We start from the raw sequence: 12,103 nt of genomic DNA, 5'->3' as shown, positions 1-12,103 counted from the left end.
ACATATATATATATATATTATTTTTTTTTTTAATTTTTATTGCATAATGTACAACAACTTTGATAGTGATACAATGAAATGATAGGATCAAATGACAATCAAAATTGAAACAATTGAAATTAAAGGTTCGTTCAAACATCCATTTGATCATAGTACATTTGTTCAATCGATCATGATAGGATCAAATGATCTATCAAACTTGAAACAATTAAAATTGAAGGTTTGATCGAATATCCGATCAATCATAATGAATTAGTTCGATTGATCGTGATAGGATCAAATGTTGGATCAAACATCCGATCGATCCTAATGAATTAGTTCGATTGATCGTGATAGCATCAAATGTTCGATCAAACATCCGATCGAACCTAATGAATTAGTTCGATTGATCGTGATAGGATCAAATGTTGGATCAAACATCCGATCGATCCTAATGAATTAGTTAGATTGATCGTGATAGGATCAAATGTTGGATCAAACATCCGATCGATCCTAATGAATTAGTTCAATTGATCGTGATAGCATCAAATGTTCGATCAAACATCCGATCGAACCTAATGAATTAGTTCGATTGATCGTGATAGAATCAAATGTTCGATCAAACATCCGATCGATTCTAATGAAGTAGTTCGATTGATCGTGATAGGATCAAGTGATCGATCAAACATTCGATCGATCCTAATTAATTAGTTTGATTGAGATTGATCTTAATGAATTAGTTCGATTGATCGTAATTTGATTAAATGATCGATCAAACATCCGATCGATCATAATGAATTAGTTCAATTGATCGTGATAGGATCAAATGATCAATCAAATGTTGGATCGAAAATCCGATCGATCAAACATCCAATCGATCCTAGTGAGTTAGTTCGATTGATTGTGATAAGATCAAACATCTGATCGAAAATCCAATCGATTCTAGTAAATTAGTTCGATTGATCGTAATATAATCAATTGATCGATCAAATATCCGATAGATCCTAGTGAATTAATTATATTGACCATGATAAGATCAATTGATTGTTCAGACTGGATACAATTGAAGGTTCAATCGAACATGTGCATCTTACATGTTAAATAAATACATGTAATTTTTATAGATTAGGTTAAAAAAAAAAAAAAATTTAACCCAGTTTGAAGAAAAACTTTGTCCATATATATATATATATATGTGTGTGTGTGAGAAAACTACAAAATGATGTATATATATTAACAAATAAAAAATAGAAAAATAGGAAACTTTACTAATTATGACCCAAAAAATTAATTTTTTTTTTTTCAATCAATTTTGACTTTAAAAAAAAAAAAGCTAATATAATTGTTTTAATAAGTTCAAATAAAAAAAATTAAAAAGTGGACAATCAGCGTCAACATTATAGGTTGACGCTAATACTATGGTTATCAGCGTCGACTAAGTCGACGCTGATAAAAAAATATGTCAGTTTCGTACAAATTAGAAGGCGGGATCCATTGGCGCGGCGGATGAAATTTTTGGAAATTTTTTTTTTGTATCTCCCCCTTTTTTCTTCTTCGCCTCTCTAACCCATTCTTCTCATGTTATCCCCTGCCTTCTGCAATTCTGCACAATACCAGGAGAGAGAGCTAGAGCGAGAGAGAGAGAGAGATCGACACAAGAGAGAGAGAGAGAGTGACGGACAAACGAAGATTGACAGATGAGACCGCGAGAGAGAGAGAGATGTGATTCAAAGTTGCAGACGCACAACCATGTATTTTCTCCCTCTAGTTGCAGACGCACAGCCAGGTTCTCTCTCATTCGGTCCTCTTTCTCGTTCTCCTCTCTCTCTCCATTTTGTTTTCTTAGGTTTTATTCAATTTTTTTACGTTAATCACAGACCTGATATATATCTCTTTGTCTCTCTCACTAATGAACATTTGTCTTTCGTTTTTATTTTTGTAGATTGGATTTTTGGTTCCTCTTACTCAAAATCTAGAGGAAGACACATCAATCCCAAAGCTCACTCTCTCCGAAGGCCCAAATGTCATCGGCCGCAACAGTGTCCCTGCGACCGACAAGAGGCTCAGCCGCAAGCACCTCACTCTACCCGCTTCCGCCGATGGCTCGGTCAACTTGTTTGTGGTGACTCACTAATCCATTTACGTTTTGCTTGTAGAGAATTATATATGGGGTTTTGTTTCAATTGTTTGACTGATTTCTTAGAGTGGGAATTGTAGGAGGGTACGAATCCCATTGTGGTTAATTCCGGGAATAAAAGAAGGAAGCTTTGCTCTCGAAAAAGCGCTTCCATTGTTGACGGTACTATCATAGAGCTAATTCCGAGGCATCATTTTGTGTCTGAATTGTACAGGATGGGGTGGAAAAGAAGAGCCTGGGAAAAGGAGAGAGTAGTGAGAAGGCTATCCAACGTTTTCAGGTCCCTAATGAGAAGTTACCTTGGACCTTTCGCCTTTTGCAAGTGAAAGGGCTGCCGGCTTGGGCGAACACCTCTTGTGTTTCTATAAGGGATGTGATTCAGGTAACAATATTGTAAAATCTGCAAAGGCGTTTTCTGCCTGCTTTAATCTGTAAACTTAGTATGTAGTTTTTTTTTCAGTCGAGAGTTTTCTGATGTAAATTGATGGTGTTTGTATCACTTTCAAAGAAATAAAGGATTGCCTATAACACTATCATACAAATTGTAGGAGATATGGAGCCACAGAGTTGGCTGATTGTTAAATTGGTTATTTTTTTTTGTTTTGATTATTGAATCAGCTATTTCTTTGGTAGGGGGATGTTCTCATTGCTATCCTTTCAAATTACATGGTAGATATTGATTGGTTGTTACCTGGTGATTCCTGTTCACTTTGGTTCATCCTTGGTTTACTTTTGTTTCCTCTGTTTGAGATAGACTGTCAACATCTTAGACTAACAAATCCTGTTGAGAAGTAGTTATTTTGAATCCGTAAAATCAATGTAAATAATGCGTGCATGTGTCCACACACAAGCACTTCACCTATAATATCTGAAATCATTTTCCAATTCCCATGTCTAGGTTGCAATTTGAAAGAGCTGAAGATAAACTTATCTGCACATTGTTATTGTTTGTTTATATTACTCTTGAGTTAGGCATACAGATTGCTATAGTTATTTTTTTTTGGCCCTTGGTTACAGGGATAATGCCTGGTAGTTTTATTCATGAGCAAGTGGTCTTTTTGCTAATGCTGTTTGTGGTTTTTTTTTTTTTTTAAATGGGTATTTGTTCTGCTTCTTTGGGTGGTTTTTCACTGCTCCTCAGATAGGTTTGCTACATGTGTTGCCTATATTACAAGTAATATTTGCACTTACATAATTTGTTCCTGTTATTGTTACGCTTCCACTGCATTTTTTACTCTCATTTGCTGTTTGTGTATTATTTTGTATCTAGATGCAGTTATGGGCTAATCTCATCAGCTATTTGATGATTGCATTTTTCTTGAATCCAATGCATACATTCCTTTATAAGTAATGCTTTCTTTTTCTTTTTCCTGTTGTAGCATGTCCAACACTTGCAAAAATCCCTCATGTGTTGGTCGTTCATGGGGAAGGTGATGGAACATTGGATCATATGAAGGTTTGCCCTTTTTTTTTTTTTCTTCCAATTAAATGCTAACCTCTGCTATACATAAAGGTTTAGATTGGGGGAAACAGATGCTTACTTAGTAACTCTGATATTTTCTAGAGAAATAAGCCTGCAAACTGGATTTTGCACAAACCGCCCCTGCCTATTTCATTTGGGACACACCATTCGAAGGCCATGCTTCTTGTCTATCCTCGGGGAGTGAGGATTATTATACATACTGCAAATCTAATATATGTAGATTGGAACAATAAAAGCCAAGGATTGTGGATGCAAGATTTCCCCTGGAAAGATCAAAATAGTCCAAGCAAAGGATTGTGGAATGGAATGGTACATTTTCCATTCCCTTAATTTTCTTTTTTTACTTTTTCTTTCTAAAATGACATTTCATTTCTGTTGGGAGGATATACTGTTAAAGCAGTATCTGTCTGTGTGTAGCATGCCATTACATGAGGACATGAAACTACTTGCGTATTTTTCAGGTCAGATTGATTGCTTCTGTCCCTGGATATCATACGGGTACCAATATCAAAAAGTGGGGACATATGAAGCTACGAACTGTTCTCCAGGAGTGTACTTTTGATAAAGAGTTCAAAAAATCCCCACTTGTTTATCAGGTATAGTTAAAATTCTTCTTGATGGGCATAATGATCATGTGGCAGTTGATGGATTTTGATGCTAGGGGTTTCTGTTAGTAGGTGAAGAAATCAAATAACAGATTCTTCTAATTAATAAACTTTTCTTTTATTTGGTTTCTCTCTGTTTTATGCTGTTCTGGACCTAGTCTTTTCATTAATACTTTTCTGCTTAACTTTTTATGTGCATAAGTTTTGTAATGGATCTTTCCATAATGTTATGAAATGAAAGTGCTGATTGGTTTCTTGAATTTTATTTTTTTATATATTTTTATTTATTTATTTATTTTTAAGAAAACTGGCACTGTATCCAATTCTTAATGGATTTTGCTAATTATCGTGTATTGTTGCAGTTCTCTTCTCTTGGTTCTTTGGATGAGAAGTGGCTGGCTGAGCTGGCTTCCTCGATGTCATCAGGCTTTGCTGAAGATAAAACTCCTCTTGGTCTTGGGCAACCACGTATTATATATATGGCCTACTGTGGAAGACGTCAGATGCTCTTTAGAGGTACTAACAAGTAGGTCATTCTTGCAGACCTTTTTACCATACCTTGCATTACATGCTAGGTATGGTTATCTTGCAAAACCTCTTCCAGGTTTTGGACATTCGCTGTAGTTGGGTATTTGGTAGACTCAGCAATCGTTGTAGACAGCTGATTTCATGCTTATATTGATGGACGCATAAGACTTACAGCCATTGTAAAGCCAATAGCCAACAGACTCAAACACCTTATGAACAGCCATTGTAAAGCCAATAGCCAACAGACTCAACACCTTATGAACAGAAGGCTTGACTGTAGATGAATTCTAAGAATAACTGGTCATTGAAGTTTTTGTAATATTATAATAGAAGCATCTTTGACTTACCAAAAAAATAATAGAAGCATCTTGGATGCTGACACATAAATTTGTTCTATGATTTGTTAAAATTTTCCAGATGTCTTAAAGCCAACTGTACAGTTCTTACTTCAAAGGCGAGTAAGAATTTTTGCAATGCATAAAAAGCCTATTAATCATGCCCATTTTCCAATGAGTTGGGACTAATCAAGTAATTTTGAACTCACGAAAGATGTGTCAAGTTGACTTAAGTTGACAATTTCTTCTCAAGAAAATAATTACAATGTAGAAATTGATTAACTCCAAATTTTTTCATGTAAATTTTAGAGTACGCATACCATATTAGATTCTTCTATTTGTCCAATTCTATACATTCTGAGTGAATTCTGTTTTTGTTCTTTCTTTCTTCCCCAGGGTTATGCAGCTGGAAATGCCATTCCAAGTCCACTAAAGAATGCGGAGAAAGAATTCTTGAAGAAGTACTGGGCAAAGTGGAGAAAGAATAAAATGTAGAAAACTTACTGACGTTGCGATCGATTGCACTTCAAGTGCGATCGATCGCAACGTCAGTAGGTTTTCTACATTTTGAGATCGAAAACCTACTGACGTTGCGATCGATCGCACTCCAAGTGCGATCGATCGCAGATTTTTTTTTTTTTTTTTTGATTTTTTAGGACCATTAGGGTCGACTTTGTGGACCCTAATGGTTAACTATCAGCGTCCACTTTAATTTGGACGCTGATAGTCAATTTTTTTTAAAATTTTTTTTGGATCATTAGCGTCCACAAAAAGTAAACGCTAATGGTTGACTATCAGCGTCGACTAATTCCATCATCTTTAGGGTCAAAATATTGCGCCTTTTAGAGTCGATAAAGTGGACGCTAAAAGTCATCATTAGGGTCGACTCTAAGTGGACGCTGATAGTTAGTTTTTTTAAAAAAAATTTTTAGGACCATTAGCGTCCACAAAAGTGGACGCTAATGGTTTAACTATCAGCGTCCACTTTGATTTAGACGCTAATAGTTATTATTATTATTTTTTTAAAAGGGCCATTAGGGTCCATAAAGTCGACCCTAATGGTTAACTAAAAGTAGACGCTAATGCTTGACTATTAGGGTCGACTTTCGCTTCCGTTTACATCATCTTTAGGGTCCAAACATTGCGACTTTTAGGGGCGATAAAGTGGACGCTAAAAGTGATCATTAGGGTCGACTTTTAAGTGGACCCTGATAATCAGACATTTGATCATTAGGGTCGGACTATTAGCGTCGACACCTTTAGGGTCGAAAAGTCGACGCTGTTGGCAACAGCGTCCACTTTAGGACCTTTAGGGGCGACTTTGAGTCGCCCCTAAAGACCTAATTTCTTGTAGTGAGTGCAGAATATGAACCCATTATTTGAGATCAAGTTGAACTAATGGCTTTGAATCAATTAAGGAACCCCATCGGTGCAACAGTTGTAGCTCAACTTTAGATATCTTTTCAACTTTTTTCTTTCTTTACATTTTTTCCTTTTTTCCTTTATTTATTATTATTATTATTATTATTATTCTTATTATTATTATTATTATTAAATGGCTTTGAAGATCAGGAACCCCATCCAATGGCCACATGAGATGTAGCTCAACTCAGATTGTTTCAGCTCTTTCTTTCTTTCATTTTTCTTCCCTTTTTTTTTGTTTTGTTTTTTTTTTTTGTCAATATATATATATATATATATAGAAAGTAGAGAGAGAGAGAGAGAGAGAGAGAGAGAGAGAACTTGACTCCCATGATATATCACACATTATTAACCTCATGTGTGTGTCCCCCAATACATAAACATATAAGGAATCTCCAAGTGAGACTTTGATATAATATGTTGTACGTGACACTACCCTAATTCAGATGTTTAAACTTATAAGTTTGGCCCCAAAAATATATATATTGGGATGGAACTACATATATATAGACCAAGGGGAGCCATGGCCTCCTTTGGTTTTCAAATTTTCTTTTTAAAACTTTTTTATTAAGTTATATATAAAATTTACTATTGTGATTACTACCTAATATGGGATTTAGTAATTCACGTACTCCTAGTGTATACTCCAATTATTCTACAAGTACTCTAGAAGAAATAGCATACCTCAATCTTAAGAAGTACTTGTTGAATTGATCACTCTAAAGCAAGTATAAATCATTCTACAATAGTATAAATCAAAATATTGAATCTCACTTGTTGATAAAGAGTTTAAACTCACACATGATCGGGAAGGGAGTGTGAGAATATTAATTAAATGAGTTCATCATTTTCTATCAGCTTAAACTAAGAATAGCTTGTGATTTAGCAAGACATTTCTTTAGTTCATATTTGATGTATCCAAAAGTTAACTTTTTGCCATTTGTAATAGGATGAGACCATGATAAATTTGGATGATTCTGATTCTAAAACCTAGTATAATTACATCGCACTGATGCTTCTAGTAATGTAAATGGTTTTGATACATTAATTTATTGCTTCTAGTAATTAATATTAGTGATTTGGATGTCTTTATTGAGATCGAGGTGCATACATGATGATAAACGCCGAATGTTGCACATTCAAACCCCTTAATTTACATATGTTAATTCATTAGCATTGTTATTTGTTTGATTTTGTGTTGTTTTTGTGTTTTCAGGTGTTTAATAAAGATACAAGAAAATCATTGATTTTAGGCTCAAAAGCAGTTACTGTAGTGGATTCACTGTAGCAGTTATTGTAGCAGTACTGTAGCGATTTTACTGTAGCATGTTACTGTAGCTACAGTACGCTCGAGCGCAGCTACAATGCTCTCAAGCGCACACGGGCTGCAGAGGTAAAAAGGAGTCCGAAACTGAGAAGGAAAGTTTTTCTAGGTCTCCCAATTGGACTGGGAGACTGACCTCCGGTTTTCTCTGAGTTTCTAGGGTTTTTAGGGTTCTTCTAATCTCTATAAATAGGGCTCTAAACATTGTAAACAGACACACTACTTCCAAGAGCTAGAAATCAGAAATTTGTCTTTGGAGCTTAAAAGATCATGAGCGGCTAAACCCTTTTGTGGGGTGTTGATGTAACCTTATCCAAACACAATTGTTTGATTGTAATTAATTTATAGATTTTTAATTTATGCATGTTGATTGTATAACTATGAGAATTGCTACCTTTTGATTATGTTCTTAATTATTAAATGCAATTGTTCTTAAATTTCAATATCAATATTTGTAAAATTCTTATCTTGTTTTAGAAAGTAATTTACTTTTGTTGATCTCAAATCATTCTTGTTTTCTGTGATCATAAGGACAATGGTTATACAATGGGTTTAATTAACATATGATCAATAGGATTTGATAGGCTATGCTTAAGAAAGACGAATTGTACTACACCCTAATTTAGTATAATTTAGGTAGACAATTCGTGCCAACCGAAGATGGGTTACACTTATTCATTGATTGTATGTATCCTGTTAAAGAATTTGATAATTTATACCTAGGGAAGACGGGTCGTACCGCATCTTAGTGGTTAGGTGGACGATCTGTGCCAACCAAAGATAGATTATGATTATTCTTTAAGAAGGTAATTTCTTGTTTAGTTATAACATACATAGAATGAATTTCTATGATTAATTATGATTAGTCATTGTTGTGTGGATAGAGGTGAAGTCAATACCTTACACACACTCTCTCTCTCATATATTTACTCTCTTTATTTTCATGCACTTTGAATTTACACAAACAAATCAATTCTCTTTTTAATTAAGTTAATTTTAATCTTTCGAATTTTGATAATAAAACCCTGTAGTCCTTGAGGTTTGACACCCTCTCTATAGCCGTATCCTACAAAGATTCGTCCTATTGCGAGTGGTTATTTTTAATTGATATTTTTGATCACAAAAATACCACATCAATTTTTGGCGCTGCTGCCGGGGACTGCTTAACGGTTTTATTATCTCAATTTAAGGGGATTGATTTTAGCTTAATAATTTATTTTTCTATTTTAATTTGCTAATTTTAATTCTGTTTTGTGTATTATTTTTATTTTATTTAAGAAATTGCAAACAGGTCCGTAGCTGCCTTCTCTATGACTGCGATAGAGCCCAGGTCGCGTGCGATCGAGCGTATGGATGCATTCTAGTAGGAACCAAGCCAGCAATGCTCGAGCCCTCTTCTCCTGCGCTCGCACCCATCTGCGACAGTACGCTTGAGCGCACCCTGCCATGCGATCGAGCACACTTGCGGCAACCTGTACCCAGAACCCTAAGTGCATCTAAGGCCGTTTGTGAGCTTTGGTCTTTTTTTTTTTCGCTTATTTTGTCTGTTCTTTTTATTTTCTGTTTAGTTTATGCTAGGTCGTCGTTCTTTGTCTTTTCCATTAATTTCTTGCGACCTTGAAATTGAATGCACTCTTAGATAAATTAGATCCCAAAATAACCCTAATTTGCTAGAAGAGCATTCCACTGAGACCATGAGAGACGGTAACCACGTAGCTTTGCAAGATCACTATCTTCCTACCACTTACATTACTCCCACATGTCTCCGGTTACCGAAAATTACAACAACTCATTATGAAATTAAGCCCAGCAGTATACGAAGTTTACCTTCTTTCCTAGGGCTTAGCACTGAAAATCCTTATGACTTCCTCAGTGATTTCGAAGCAATTTGTGATACTACTAAAATGAATGGATTCACTAAGTATGTCCTAAGGATGCGCCTTTTTCCTTTTTTTCCTCAAGAAAAAAGCCAAACATTGGTTCCAGTCCTTAACACCCAACTCTATCACTTCTTGGACTCAATTGCAACAAGAATTTCTTAAGAAGTACTACCACATAGGAATGACCAATGGCACTAGGAGAGCTATCACTACCTTCTCCCAATATGAGAGAGAAGATTTCCATGAGACTTGGGATAGGCTGCAGAGCTTGCTTAGATCATGTCCACACCACGCTGTCCCGAAATGGCAGCTCATGCAGTGTTTTTATGATGGCCTGACCGAGTCCAATAGAAAAATGGTGGATGCATCATGTGGGAGAACTTTCATGTTAAAAAGCGAAGATGAAGCATGGGCTATGTTTGAAAATTTGAGTAATAATTCTCTTCAACAGGTTTTCACCAGACGAAGGGCACCAGCACCTAAAGCACTCAAGACAGAGAGTTTGTATGAAGTAGGCCATTCCCCAAACATGGCCAACCAAGTAGTTGAGGCTATCACCACGAAGCTAGACCAATGGATGACTGCTGATTTTGCTCCTAATGCTGCTCACCCGGACACACCACCTGAATCATGCTCATTCTGTTCCAGTCCTATGCATCATGTAAATAATTGCCCTGTTACTGGAAATTTTAATGATATTGTTAATGAGCAGGTTAATGCAGCTTTCTCCAGACCGGGTAATGATCTGTACTCTAATACCTACAACCCCGGGTGGAGAAATCATCCAAATTTCTCATGGAAGAATGCACATTTAGGCAACTCAGCTCCAGGGCCACACAATCAAGCACAATCCAACAGGCAGCCCTATCAACCTCAATCCACTTACCGGCCTCCACAGCAGCAATACCAAGCCGCAAATTCTAATTTTGAGGATCAGGTGCTCAAAATAATGAGTGAGTTGGCGGGTGAGATAAAGCAGCCGGTCAAATCTCAAAAGGAAGTAGTAAACTCACATTCCCAATCCATTGCCAAGTTGGAAGCTCAAGTCGGACAACTTGCCAACACCCTCGACAAAAGGGACGAAGAAAAGCTTCTAAGTCAGCTAGTGGTAAATCCTAAGGGACACTACATGGTAGATGAGGGCAACTCATACCATCAGCAAGTTCAAGCCATCACGACCTTGAGAAGCGGAAGAATAGTTGACAATCATGTGGAGGAGAAGAATGATGAGCATACGGAGGTTGCACAGAATCTGCAGAATGATAAATGCAAGCAAGTAAGCAATGAGGCTTTGTCATCAGTAGCTCCCACTCCAGAGATTCCATATGAGCCACAGGCCCCCTTCCCAGAACGGCTTAAGGCACCCTCCCACTTCGGGAAACAAGGAGAGAAGATACAAGACATGATGGAAACCTTCAAGCAGGTTCAAATCAACATCCCACTCCTTGAGGCCATCAAGCAAATTCCAACCTATGCAAAATTTCTCAAGGACTTGTGCACTCAAAAGAGGAAGAATCAGAAGCACATTCCCAAGAAGATCATTGTCACTGAGCAAGTAAGCTCTCTGATTCAGCATAACCCTGGAGCGCCTACAATTTCGTGCATCATCGGAAACACTAAGATTGAGAGAGCTCTCCTCGACTTAGGAGCTGGTGTTAATCTGCTTCCATACTCGGTATATGAGAAACTAGGCTTAGGGGAATTGAAACCGACAAGTACTGTCTTGCAATTGGCTGACCATTCGATCAAGAAACCCCGTGGGATTGTGGAAGATGTCATTATCAAGGTGGACAAGTTCTACTATCCAGTTGACTTTATAGTTCTGGACACAGAATAAATCCAGAGAAGCAGATTCAGTCATCCTTGGACGTCCTTTCCTCGCCACAGCCAATGCATGCATCAATTGCCGGACCGGAGTAATGAAGATCTCTTTTGGGAATATGAAGATTAGATTGAACATGTTCAATGCCTTCCAGAATGTGCCCGATCAGAATGCATGTTTCTTCTTGGATGACATTGGAGAAACTGTTGAAGACCCACCTCCTAATCCTCTATCTGAAGTTCCATCATGAAGCAACCCACCGGACCTTATGCCCCTTACTTCAAGTACTCCACCACCTGATGACAACCCCACAGGGGACATATTTCATTCAAAGGTTGCTGAAGTGGATTTCGTTGGGGTGAAATTTTTTTTGGCAAATTCCCTGGCTACCCCAGTTTTTGAGAACTCTCATAGAGACAAGAGGTTGATCATGAAACCAATTCGGGACAAACACCCTGAACATCGTCATGGGGAGCATCAAGACCTATTAGCTGAGAGAAGCAGTTTTGGGATGTTAAGAGGAATCCTCTTCCTTGTGGAGTGCTACATGATCATAAAGAAGAAGGGATGGAAGAGCTTGTTTGGACT

General features: G+C 36.9%; 1 pseudogene; it reads left to right on the top strand.

Annotated features, from left to right (window-relative positions):
• The window catches only part of LOC132169821 (tyrosyl-DNA phosphodiesterase 1-like), a 12,893-nt pseudogene extending 7,331 nt beyond the window's left edge, over positions 1 to 5,562 (top strand).
• The last annotated feature ends 6,541 nt before the right edge of the window (positions 5,563 to 12,103 follow it).

The sequence above is a fragment of the Corylus avellana genome, chromosome ca2 (assembly GCF_901000735.1).
Source record: "Corylus avellana chromosome ca2, CavTom2PMs-1.0".
Lineage (NCBI taxonomy): Eukaryota > Viridiplantae > Streptophyta > Magnoliopsida > Fagales > Betulaceae > Corylus > Corylus avellana.
The sequence above is the reverse complement of the archived record's forward strand: the minus strand, read 5'-3'. Positions and strand labels throughout refer to the sequence as shown.